Here is an 11681-nt window from a genome sequence, read left to right as displayed (position 1 = left end):
GTTCTGAGCCTTTCAGGGTCACCAAACTAAACAAGTAACAGACAGTGGGGTTTGTCTAAACAATGCAGCGATGCAGTGACGCTGCAGATTTTGCAAGATGTTTTGGAAGGTTTGGCAGAGACCCGGAAGTTGCATGAATGTTTACTTGTGATGTCGTCATCATGGGAATTCACTGGACCAAGCCCTGGTTAGGGTCACCAAACTAAACAAGTAACAGACAGTGGGGTTTGTCTAAACAATGCAGCGATGCAGTGACGCTGCAGATTTTGCAAGATGTTTTGCAAGGTTTGGCAGAGACCCGGAAGTTGCATGAATGTTTACTTGTGATGTCGTCATCATTGGAATTCACTGGACCAAGCCCTGGTTTACTCTCATCCATCCAGTATTTAAGGCACAGTACCACAGATGCCAGAGTAAATACAGACTGTGACATTACACTAACTGGACAAGAACATCTGCTCAAGGTGAGCCATTCATCTCTTAAATTTATGCTACATTTATGGCTTTTTAATCTTAATTATTGGTAACTAAATAATAAATGAATGCAAGTAAGCAAAATTTATAAATAACATTTTTAATCTGTGCAAAAACACTATTTGACTTTACCAGAGAATAATAGTTTAACACTAGGTTCTTTTGAAGCTTTTGATTTGCAGGATGAAGACTTTACATGCAATGCTGCTGATGATGTTTGTTGCATCAGTCTTTTCAAAACCAGTAAGTATTCAGTAATGTTTTCTTTTACATTTTAATTTTAGTGTGATTTACTTTTTTTAAATAAATGTTACTATTATATTTTAATAACTTTTGTCAAGAGCATACTATTATTAACGTAATTATTAACCGTTTAAATCCTCAGTCTCGTCTGCACAGAAGATCTGATTCATCAGACTCGGAGAGTTCGGAGGAAAATGATTCACGCGGAGGATTGAACATCGAGGATTCACAGTCGGTCGAGAATTCTGACAAGTCTAATGAATCTTCTGAGGAAGTTCTGCCAAGAACATTCCCTCCAGCTAGCACAAGAACATGAATCATCACGACACGAGACATCCCACAGTGTGTTACTATGGATCTGACAACTGAAATAATGGGCAATAAATATAATACCAATATAATATCTTGCAATACTACTGCTTAATCATCTTTTCATGCAAAAAAAAAAAAAAAAAGAATGTTTAATGGTGTACAATTCATTATGGTTTGCACTAATGATACTGATTGATGTAACCTTAAAAAATTAATTACTTTTAAATTCAGAATAAAAAATCTTTCAAATGCAACCAGTTGTCATAATCATCATTTCAATTATCATTTTCTAATGGGTGATATGATTGTCTGAAGTAAGAAAATATGATTTATTGCTCAGTAACTTCATTATTATAATAATATAAAATATGACATGGAGCCTACAGTATTCTATTTTTCTAATTCAATATCATATTTCACTTTTTTTTTTTGTGAGTTCAAAATAAGTAAGATTAACAGCATCATCCTATGGGATTTCAAAAGAACTTCAATTAATCTCAACAATTTACGTCATATATTGCATGCAGATTACACAGACTCAAGAGGTGCATCTGCTGAGTGATATTGAAAAGGCCAGGGGTGATTCTAGGATTTCAATATTAGTGGGGCTCAGCCCCAATTATTGTACAATCAAAAAATAGTAAATATATTGTTAGGGCACGCAGGAACAAGACACAAGGTTCTACACTACCTAAGTCAACTTCTGAATATTGATTTTATTTCAAATCATTTCAGCTAACCAGATCATATTCATTAATATTCATTTAAAATATAGATAAACCTTATATTACTGTAATTATCGAGATTGGCAGTATGTTTAATCTGTTATTAAATCATTCCTATTTTGTTTTCTATTTAAAAAATAACACATGAACCTATCAATGTGATTAATTTAAGTAAAACGATAATGTCTTTAATAATGTCTGTGCATGATATTAATCTAATGCCACATCTGAAATAATACGTTTTAATAACAAATTACAATTTTAAATGAAAAGAACATTTTCTAAAATAAGTCTTCTTGCTCCATTTTTGCTGGAGGAAAACAACTGTTGTGTGAGAAGGCGGGGTGAATGCATATATGCTTGTTAAAATGCCTTAGGAAATATAGATATAAACTGCAGGGGCACATACTGCAGCCCAAAGAAATACTGTATGACACACTTGAATGTTTTAAATTTGGAACCTAAAAGAAAACTTTCACACAGAAAAACTGGACAAGTGTCGTTCACAGCTATACCTCGAAATTTAATATAAAATATTATCACATCTAATTATCAAAAGCCCATTTATGATGTTGATATATGTGTGCTGATACGATGCATTTGTTTCTGCTGATCTGGGCCGGGTTTCACAATAACGATGGTTCTTAGCTCTTAAGTGCGTTCTCTACGTGTGAGGTTACGATCGCTCGCTGCAATTCCACATGCGTTTCCCAAAAATGCACTTAACATGAACACACGTTCTACGTGCTACTTAAGAGTCGCTGTCCACTTGTCAAGTGCTGAAATATTACCTTACAGAAATGTATCCTTGAACCTAATATTGGTCACCTGATGTGGATTAGAAAAAAAAAACCTTTCAAAAAGATGTTCTTCTGGAGGTGGAGCGAAACAAAGATGTAATTTTCGGCGGTTTTAAAGGACACCATACAAATAAGAAAAAACAAAACATAGGAGAGGACTTTGCTACAAAATTAAATGCAACCGGGGTGTTAAGAGATCAGGGAAGGAGGTCCACAAGAAGTGGCTAGATTTTGCAAGCCTGGCAAAAAGGAAGAGGGCACTGCAGAGGATGGCAATTAAAAAAAAACAATTGGTTGGACCAATGACTCTCCCCTTCTCACAGCAGAGGAAGAAAGGGCCTTGTCAATACTTCAGATGGCATTTGTGGTGGTATTGACCTCCATGGAGGAGTAGGGATGCCTCAACCTGAGCCTGAGTCAGGTTCTTCATGCTCAGAGGAACTATCGGTTTCACCTGCCATCTCCCGGCACCAACCATCTCCTAGTCCTCCAAACAACCCCTCAGGCCTCAGGCCTCAGCCTCCATCTTCAATTGTCCAGACCGCAGTCACAACACCTCAGCAGTTTGAGAATGTCTGTGGTTGTAGTCAGGACTTAGTTCAGCTGGAGAGATGTCTTGAAATACATTAGACAATGTCTTAAAGAGGCCAATAATAGGAACAACCGGAGGCAGCCGCAGGAATGTAGTCCAGAGGCGAGGGCAGGTCGATGACCAACCAAGGCGGAGCCGGAGGGACGAGGGAGCCCGGCAGAGCTGGTGGACCGACGGGCCACAGTGGAGAGGGAGCTAAGAGCCATGGTGGAGCCGCTAGGTCGACGGGCCAAGGCGGAGTCCGGGCCTCGGAGGCTGGAGGCAGAGACAAGGGATCCTCCAGCCACGACGCCGATGGAGACTGGCAGACCCGCGGCAAAACCACACCACTGATAGTGGGCTGAGGATGAGCAGAGGGGTTGACAGGTGGCAGCGGTGGCGGAGATGAGGAATGGGTGATGATACGAGGAGGTGGGAAAGGGAGGCTGGGTGGGAAATCATGACTGGTAGCGGGTTCTGGGATGGTGTGTGCTGCCCACACACACCAAATGGCAACAACCATGACAGGGAGTGCTTAACCACTCATATTAATATTTAAACCAATGATAGTTATATATCTGATTTTGGGTGGGTTTCCAACATAAACGTTGATTAATTCTACTTAATAAAATAAGGCAGCCACAAAACTTTTTTTTTAACTTGTATTTAGGGCTGTGCAAAAAATCGAATGCGATTTTCATGCGCATCTCGTCAGTAAAGCTGCTCCTGTGATTAGTAGTAAATCTCCAGCACATGCTTTCAGATGGAGCGGCATTTACTACACAGAGCCGTAGTTCACTGACAAGCTACACAAAATCGCAAAACACAAAATCACAAAAACTGACGAGATGCGCATGAAAATCGCATTTTTTTCGCAATCACATTTTTTTAATCGCATCGATTTTTTGCCCAGCCCTACTTGTATTCCTTTTAATTGTAATGATAGTAGAGAAACAATACACATTTTGAACCAAACACAACAGTGAAAATATCAATCAAACACCACTTGTTCATCTGAGATCAAAAATTTATCCATCTTGATCAAACTATGAATCAAGTCTTTGTGTGTAAAAGTCAAAGAAAACAGTCTTATCTGTGATTGTTAGACACTGAAGGAGTCCAATGCAGACGACGACTGAAGTAAATGTTGTCCTTGAATCACAATTATAATCCGTATTGTAGAGCATTCCTTAAAGCAACTCCATGGTGGACTTTAGTAGGCCTACTTGCCAACGCCACCAATGAAGATTCCAATTCAATCCACAACGCTTCCATAAGTATCAAGCATAACGTAGAAAAAGACCCTTCTACAAACAGAAAAAACACCTCAATTATTATCCTACCTTACTACCAATTAAACACAGAAGAAAATGTTTTGCACAATAGTTTTGTTTTCTATAAAATGGCTCATCAAAATAACTCTTTCATAAATAAATGAATGCAATAAAGTAACCATACTCACAGCTGAGAATGAAACAAAAATGTTTCTCAACAAGGGCCTTCCCCAAATGCAGCAGATCAGCTCAAACACTGCTACTAGGCACGTACCCCTTGTCCAAATACCCACACTTGTGGTCTTGGCCACTTGACAGCGCGTGCGCGCAACAGGAAATAAGTGCGCAAGACTGTCCCAGTTCTTAAAAACGCCAAAGCGCAGTGCCCTTAATGCACACTAAAGCCACACTATCTCGAATACCGCTTCGGAGCGGTATACGAGGCTTAGTGTATCCCATCATGCATCATGTTGTGGAAATAAATCGTGGGACTTTTTGCCGAGATCTCGCGACAGGTCATGGAAACCTTTCCAATGTATGTTAAATATTAATAATAGTTAGATATTACATATAATTTGGTAGTAAAACAAAGAGTTGCACATTTATTGGTGCAAATGAGTAGTGGTGATAATTATTTTGTACAACATTTGCAACTACATTTTATTACTTAATTAGAAGCACCACAAAATTAAATTGTGTCATCTGTTATAGGGACTACTGAACAGACATTTAGACGTTGATTTTAAAATGCAAAGTATTGAAAATAAAAATAAAGCTTTGTAAACACTTGCAGTTTTACAACACTATAGTGTGTCCCATCAGGTAATGAAAAGTTCTACACACACTTGTGGTCTTCATGCTCACTTGAACACTTGGACCAAATACAGGAAATGCGTCATATAAGTGGTCAAGTGCAAAGACCGCAAGTGCGGGTATTTGGACAAGGCAGTAGGCACACTACCAAAAGGTATGCTTACTCTCTTGTTCTATTAAGCTACTACATTTATCCATGATCAACCGAAGTTTAGGCTGCCCCCTACAAGCGAGGAATAAAACTGCAGCTGCACTCAACTAGTAGCTGGCTGAAGACTGTTACAGTGACACGGACAGGGGAACGAACTCCATGGTCATGACAGGACAGGCAGATAGTTCCAGGCAGACAAACAGTTCAAAACAGACCTCCATGGTCATTTCAGGATATACAGGGAGTTCATAAACGACCTCATTGGCCGTAACAGGACAGGCAGAGATTTCAGAAGATGATGGAAGACTGGGGATAACTGAATAAAAGTCTATTAAATCCTGCCTCAGCTCACCCTCAGCGGTGGAACAGTGGGCGGGGCTTTCCTCCGCCCCCTCGCTCTCCACTGTTACATCCGTTTCGTGAGTTGTTACTGGTGTTCTGACGATTTGTGCTACCCGCTCAGATTGTGCTACCTCCCATTAAAAAGATAGGTAGCACAAATCGATAGTGAAAAATGCTACCTAACAGATTGTGCTACCAGCATCTTATTCATGTGTCCATACCTACCCCTACCCTAAACCTACCCGTCCATACCTACCCTTACCCTTAAAACAATGCAAATATATTTTTGGTAGCACAATCTGATAGGTAGCATGTTTCGTCGGTACACTGGCTCTCGCACCTGGTCAGACGATCGATGAGACTCTGGCTCCGGGGCAATCCTCAGCTCTGTCGCTCTTTCTTGCGATGGCTCTTTGGTCGCGGCGGGCTCTGGCTGACACTCCACACAGCGGGGTGATGGTTGGCTGGGCTCTGGGTCCGGAGAGGGGCTTGCAAGATCCTCATCAACGTAGTAAGGAGACCATGGCGAGTTACAGCTCGCCAGCACCCACTCCACGAAGGAGGCCGTTTCCAGACAACCTCGTGATCCGGGTAGCTGGTGTTGTTGGAGATTTCCAGGAATAGTCTGGTGTGGTCCTCCAGGGCAAGTTCCCCCTGCTCCAGCAGGGGGAGGAGGAATTCGAGGCAATCCATGAAAAAAAATATAAAAATAACATTTTCAAAAATGACAAAACAAGCGAGGGGAAAACATGCCACTTAACTTTCTTCACGCGTTTATTCTGTCATGCTGCTGCTAGGAAAACGATGATAATAATATCCTTTAATGGAAGTCCAGAAGATGAAGAAGACAATAGCACACAGGGTAACATAAGTTCAACAAACATACATTAATAACCAGGAAGAACTGAAAGGGAGCAACTTAAATACACAGACCAAACAAGGATAATTATCTAACACAGGTGAACAGAATTAACTAATCAGACACTAGGGAAAACTAGGTCAAAGGAAACATGAGGAAAGAAAACAAACTAAAAGTCCATGATCGTGATTGTTACAGCTAAGCACGTGAGTCAATTACAGGATTTGTCCTTTAGCCTGTTTTGATTACAGTTCGCTCCAGGGCTCATTATGGTTTCCTTTCACCCTAACCCTGCTTTTGTGCCCAAGGTAGTGGACTTGGCGTATAGGTGCCCACAGGGGCGGATTTAGTGATTTGTGGGCCCCAGGCAAAATACAGGAATGGGGCCCTATACAATTTCACATATTTACAACCTTGAGGTTCCTTTCACTGTTGTGATGCTCGCTGCTGCACGACCGTGTCCCGTAGTTGTGTCATAGCAATCTTTTAGATTTTTCATGTACATGTTATAAATAAAGGATTTCTTTAATGTTGTAGATCCCTTGTTCACATTTAAACCGGTTATAATAGTATTAGAGTAGGATGGACACTAGGTGGTGCTTTGGGGTAATTTTCACTATGCAATTGTCTACACAACACAAGGCTGTCTAATTCTAAACTTTAAAATATACATTTATTTTTTTATTTAGTTTAATTACACATTTAAATTAAACTGAAAGAAATTATACATTTACACGCTTAAGGATTATTTCAACAAAACATGAAGTGTGCCTGTGTGGAAAGTGACTGTGCATGGTCCTTCTTGGGTCTTTCACAAAAACAAGTGAGCCCATTTAAAAAAATTAAAATAGGCCCTATATAATATGCACTGTTGCTTAGTATTAAAATTATAGCTTCAGATGCATGATATTTGTAGGGCCCTATGAAATCCGTTTTATTTTTCCCAAATTAGCCTAAGTTTTATTTTTTCCAAAATCTTTTTTTCCGTTTAAATTTTTCTGGATTCAGTTTTTTTTTTCCGTTTAAAATTTTCTGGGTGATTATATTCAATTTTAACAAAAAAAAACCATGTCTAATTAATTAAAATCATGAAACTTGTCTAATTTAACAGCAATTTAGGCCTATTAAAAGTTTAACAAAAATTACAATCTTAGGGCCCAAATTCTGCTCTTTCCATTTTAATTTTTCTGTATCCCATTTTAATGGTTTATTCAAAAACATATCTAATTAATTGAATTCATAAAAACAACTTAATTTAGTAATTTGTATACAATAATAGGGCCCTGTGAAATTTTATTTTTTATTTTTATTTTATTTACTTATTTTTCATACATTTTTTCTGGTCATCAAATGAAGGCAAAAACATTAATCTATCTTTTATTCCAATCAAAATTAAACAAACCCTTTCATTTTTGTACATTCAAAGTGCTACACAACAGAAGTTTACTGTGTAACGAGAAATTTCACGGAATTCGTCAAATATTGAATGAATAAATCAAATGCAATTTAGTACACTTCAATCAAACTGTGATATGGAAGTGTATGTGAATATTAAATGGCAAAAAATACTAGTTAGCTACTACAGACGAAAACCGCGAGTGTTGCGCGTGCTTTAATAGCAAACTAGCAAACGAAACACGCGTCTGCACCGTTCATTCCGTGTTACACAGTAAATTCTGTTTTTATGAATTGATTCCAGGATTCCATCCCCATTTTCTACAGCGGTAATCATAGGGCCCTACTTTTGCTAAGAAGCACGTTCAACGCGGACGCACAGACGGTTGTCGTGGTAATGAACATCACAGCCACCACTTGTTTGTCCACACACTGAACGCGCATCACGCATATAAAAAGCATTTCAGGGGGCCCTTGGCTTTTGGGGGCCCAAGGCGGTCACCTACCTTTGCCCAATGGTTAAGTCCGCCTCTGGGTGCCCATTTACCAAGCTTGTAGCTTTTCACCTTCCTCCATTCTCTTCTCTGGAGGAGCAGAATTTGAACTCATTATGTCCAGTGTGGTATCTTCATATGTATGTGAAAAGAACGGCAGGTTTCAGGGCTCCTGACCAGCTGTTTGTGTCCTTGGCTACTCCTCACAAAGGGAAGCCATTATCTCATCAACGGCTGTCTCATTAGATCATAGAGGCTATATCTTTATCTAATATGTACAAGGGTTTTCAACTGCCTAATGGCTTGAGAGCCCATTCCACACTATGTATGGCTATATTGTGGGCCTTACTCAGGGGAGTTCCTGTCCAAGATACTTGTTCGGTGGCAAGTTTGGCTACGCCATAAACTGTTGTGCAGTTTTATAGACCGAATGTGTCTGAGCCATCCATAGTGCATGCAGTGCTAGGAGCTGGTAGGTCTGAACCCATTTAATTGGTATGGGTGATAGCAGCGATATTGGTGCAATCCAGGAGTAGTCAACATCTCCCAAAGTGAAACACCGAGCAAAGTTAGAAAAAGAACAACTTAACATAAACCCGGGTTCTTTGACAGCAGAGTGAGGTTTTTCACCGGCAGTTCCTTCCTTGCACAGGTACGGGAAAAAATCTCTCTACAATTATTTTTGTCAGGTGTCGACCTGACTGATATAGGTGGGGCAGAGCCTGGACACAGGTTGACCTGTCTGTCAAAGACAGATGTGGTGTCGTAAGAGCTTCTGCAGTTGGTCATGCCCAAAGCAATTCCCCATAATGAAACACCTCACTCTGTTATCAAAGAACCCGGGTTTACATTAAGGGTGCTTTCACACCTGGCCCGTTGTTTCGGAACCTGGCGCGTTTCCCCCCTTAGCTCGGTTCGTTTGGGCATATGTGAACATGGCAATCGCGCTCGGATCCGCGCCCAAACAATTGGTCCGAGTGAGAAACCAATCTGATCTAACGGACCAACGAACCAGGCTATATCACTATGTATGATGGGTAATTACGTAAGTTCCGTGAAAAGCATTAGCTTTGTTGTTTTGCTAATACTTCAAAATGAATACTTCAAAAAAAGCGCACATTTTCATTTTATAATGCCGTCTTATTGCTTTTCTTCCTAGTAGGTGCATTTTAAAAATGTTTTCCCGATGAATCCTGGACTCCTGCTTAAAATTATCAATCAATATAAGGACAGCTACAAAGAAAAAAACAACCAACAATAAGCCCGCAAAGCTGCTGTCGTTCCATCCTGACAGATGACAGCCGTGACAGCTAAGTGGAATCCCGGAAAATAAACCTTGGAACTTTGACCAATGAGAGAACAGTTTACTCGCGCGTGACTTGTATTAACAAATTTGGTCCGTTTTGAAACTTTGCCATGTGAACGCGAACCGCACCAAGAATAAAAAGCAACATTGTAATAATTTTAATCCCTGTTTCAAAACAAAGCAATCGATCTACAGGTGTGAAAGCACCCTAAGTAACCCATTGTTTTGCCTCAGTGACAAACACAAATATTCCATTGTTATCTCACATAAATCAAGCTACAATATACAATGGTTAATTCACTTTTGTTAATACAGTTTAGAAGTTCTGTTTTGTCCTCTTGAAGTGATTCTTCTTGACTTGTGAATCAGTCTGATTCAGTCTTGATGGTTTGACATGATGTCAGAAAGCTCAGTGCTGGTAATCAGAGTTGATGCAGCTGCTTTCTATCCACAGTTGGTAAACATCCCACATACCAATTTTTTTCTGGCCCAGCTTTGGTCCACACAATCCCTTTTCCCTCGGCCCACATACCGCAAAGAATGATGCTCCTGGAGTGGCCCAGATCTGGATTAAAGACAAGGGCCACACATGGGCCATAACTGGCCCGAGTCTCAGCCAATTGATAGCCCATAAGTGGCCCTGCACTGGGCCTGAATAGGGTTTAGCATCGGTACGGATTCTCAGCCTTAAGTAAACCAGAAGCCCCAAAACTGAGCCACACTTGAGCCTTATATAGCCCAGACCCAATACAGAATATTAATATTTGATATTATTGCATTGTGTATTTCTTTTACAGTAATTGCCATTATTTGCTAAATGTTTTGGTAATGTAAACACATTTAACTGAATAGAAAATCGTCCTTAAAATCCACAAACCATGTAACTGTATTGCATTAAAACAAATTGTATTATTTAAAAGTGTATTATTACACAACATGTAACGTTACGAGTACAATATTTATATATTTGGAGAGATGCTGAAATGTACAATATTTACAAAGTGCTCTAAACTTTTATACGGAATACAGTCTATAAGAGAAACGTAACAGACAGACAAGTGTAAAGTTAATCACAAGAATTTATTTATTGCAGGAATGTCAAAAAGCAGTACCACAGTAGTCAAATGATGATGTGTTGCAGTCGCAGTCCTCTCAGGCGGAATATAATAGTTTAGTGTGAGGAGCAGAGCATAATTGATGTTGTTAAATGCTGAAAATACTGTCCACTCCGTGAAGGCGCGCATTTCTCATTCAAACACACATCACTGGAAACACGGCACGTCACAATCTATGACGAAACCCGCGAGAGCCAATGAGAGTTTGATCTCACTGCGGTAAAACTTTTTGTAAAACTTCTTGAAACTGCATATTTTTAAATTGTTTTTGATTTGATTTTAAATTGTTTTTAAATTTTACAGTCTCTGCACTGGCTACCTATTAAGTTCCGTACGTGGTAACTAGGATTTACACAAGCTTCAGTCTGGATCCAGAACACCTGAGAAGAGATGATGCCAACCCCTCAGAGGACCTCAGATGATGCCAACCCTGAAACAACATAAACTACCAAATTTTGCTATAAGTTTGATTGCATCATATAATAATTGCTGTTAATAGTGTTCATCGTCTGTTTGATTACGTCTTTGATTGATTACGTATTTAAAGGATTTTTCCGTACATTTCTGCCATATGTACATTAACTGACAGTCACCACTGATAAGATACTACTAAATATTGTAGAAAATTAATTTTCTGTAAAGTTGCTTTGCAACGATTTGTATCGTGAAAAAAGCGCTATACAAATAAACTTGACTTGACTTGACTTGACAAGTCATCACACGGATAGCGAAGATTTGGATAAAATTAAAATACTTTTATGATAATTTTATTGAATGCTTGTGTATGACAGCATATTAATAAAATGA

The 11681-nt window shown here is 39.4% G+C and overlaps 1 long non-coding RNA gene across 1 annotated transcript; it reads left to right on the top strand.

Moving 5' to 3' along the window:
• The first annotated feature begins 388 nt into the window (after window positions 1-388).
• LOC107663453 (uncharacterized) lies at window positions 389-1172 on the top strand. The gene is made up of 3 exons (XR_001631331.1): window positions 389-464; window positions 643-717; window positions 860-1172. It is a non-coding gene; the product is annotated as an uncharacterized LOC107663453 (long non-coding RNA).
• Window positions 1173-11681: the final 10509 nt, after the last annotated feature.

Source organism: Sinocyclocheilus anshuiensis, unplaced genomic scaffold (genome assembly GCF_001515605.1).
Source record: "Sinocyclocheilus anshuiensis isolate Anshui unplaced genomic scaffold, SAMN03320099.WGS_v1.1 scaffold2653, whole genome shotgun sequence".
Classification (NCBI taxonomy): Eukaryota; Metazoa; Chordata; class Actinopteri; order Cypriniformes; family Cyprinidae; genus Sinocyclocheilus; species Sinocyclocheilus anshuiensis.
This window is presented reverse-complemented; position numbering and strand designations above follow the sequence as displayed.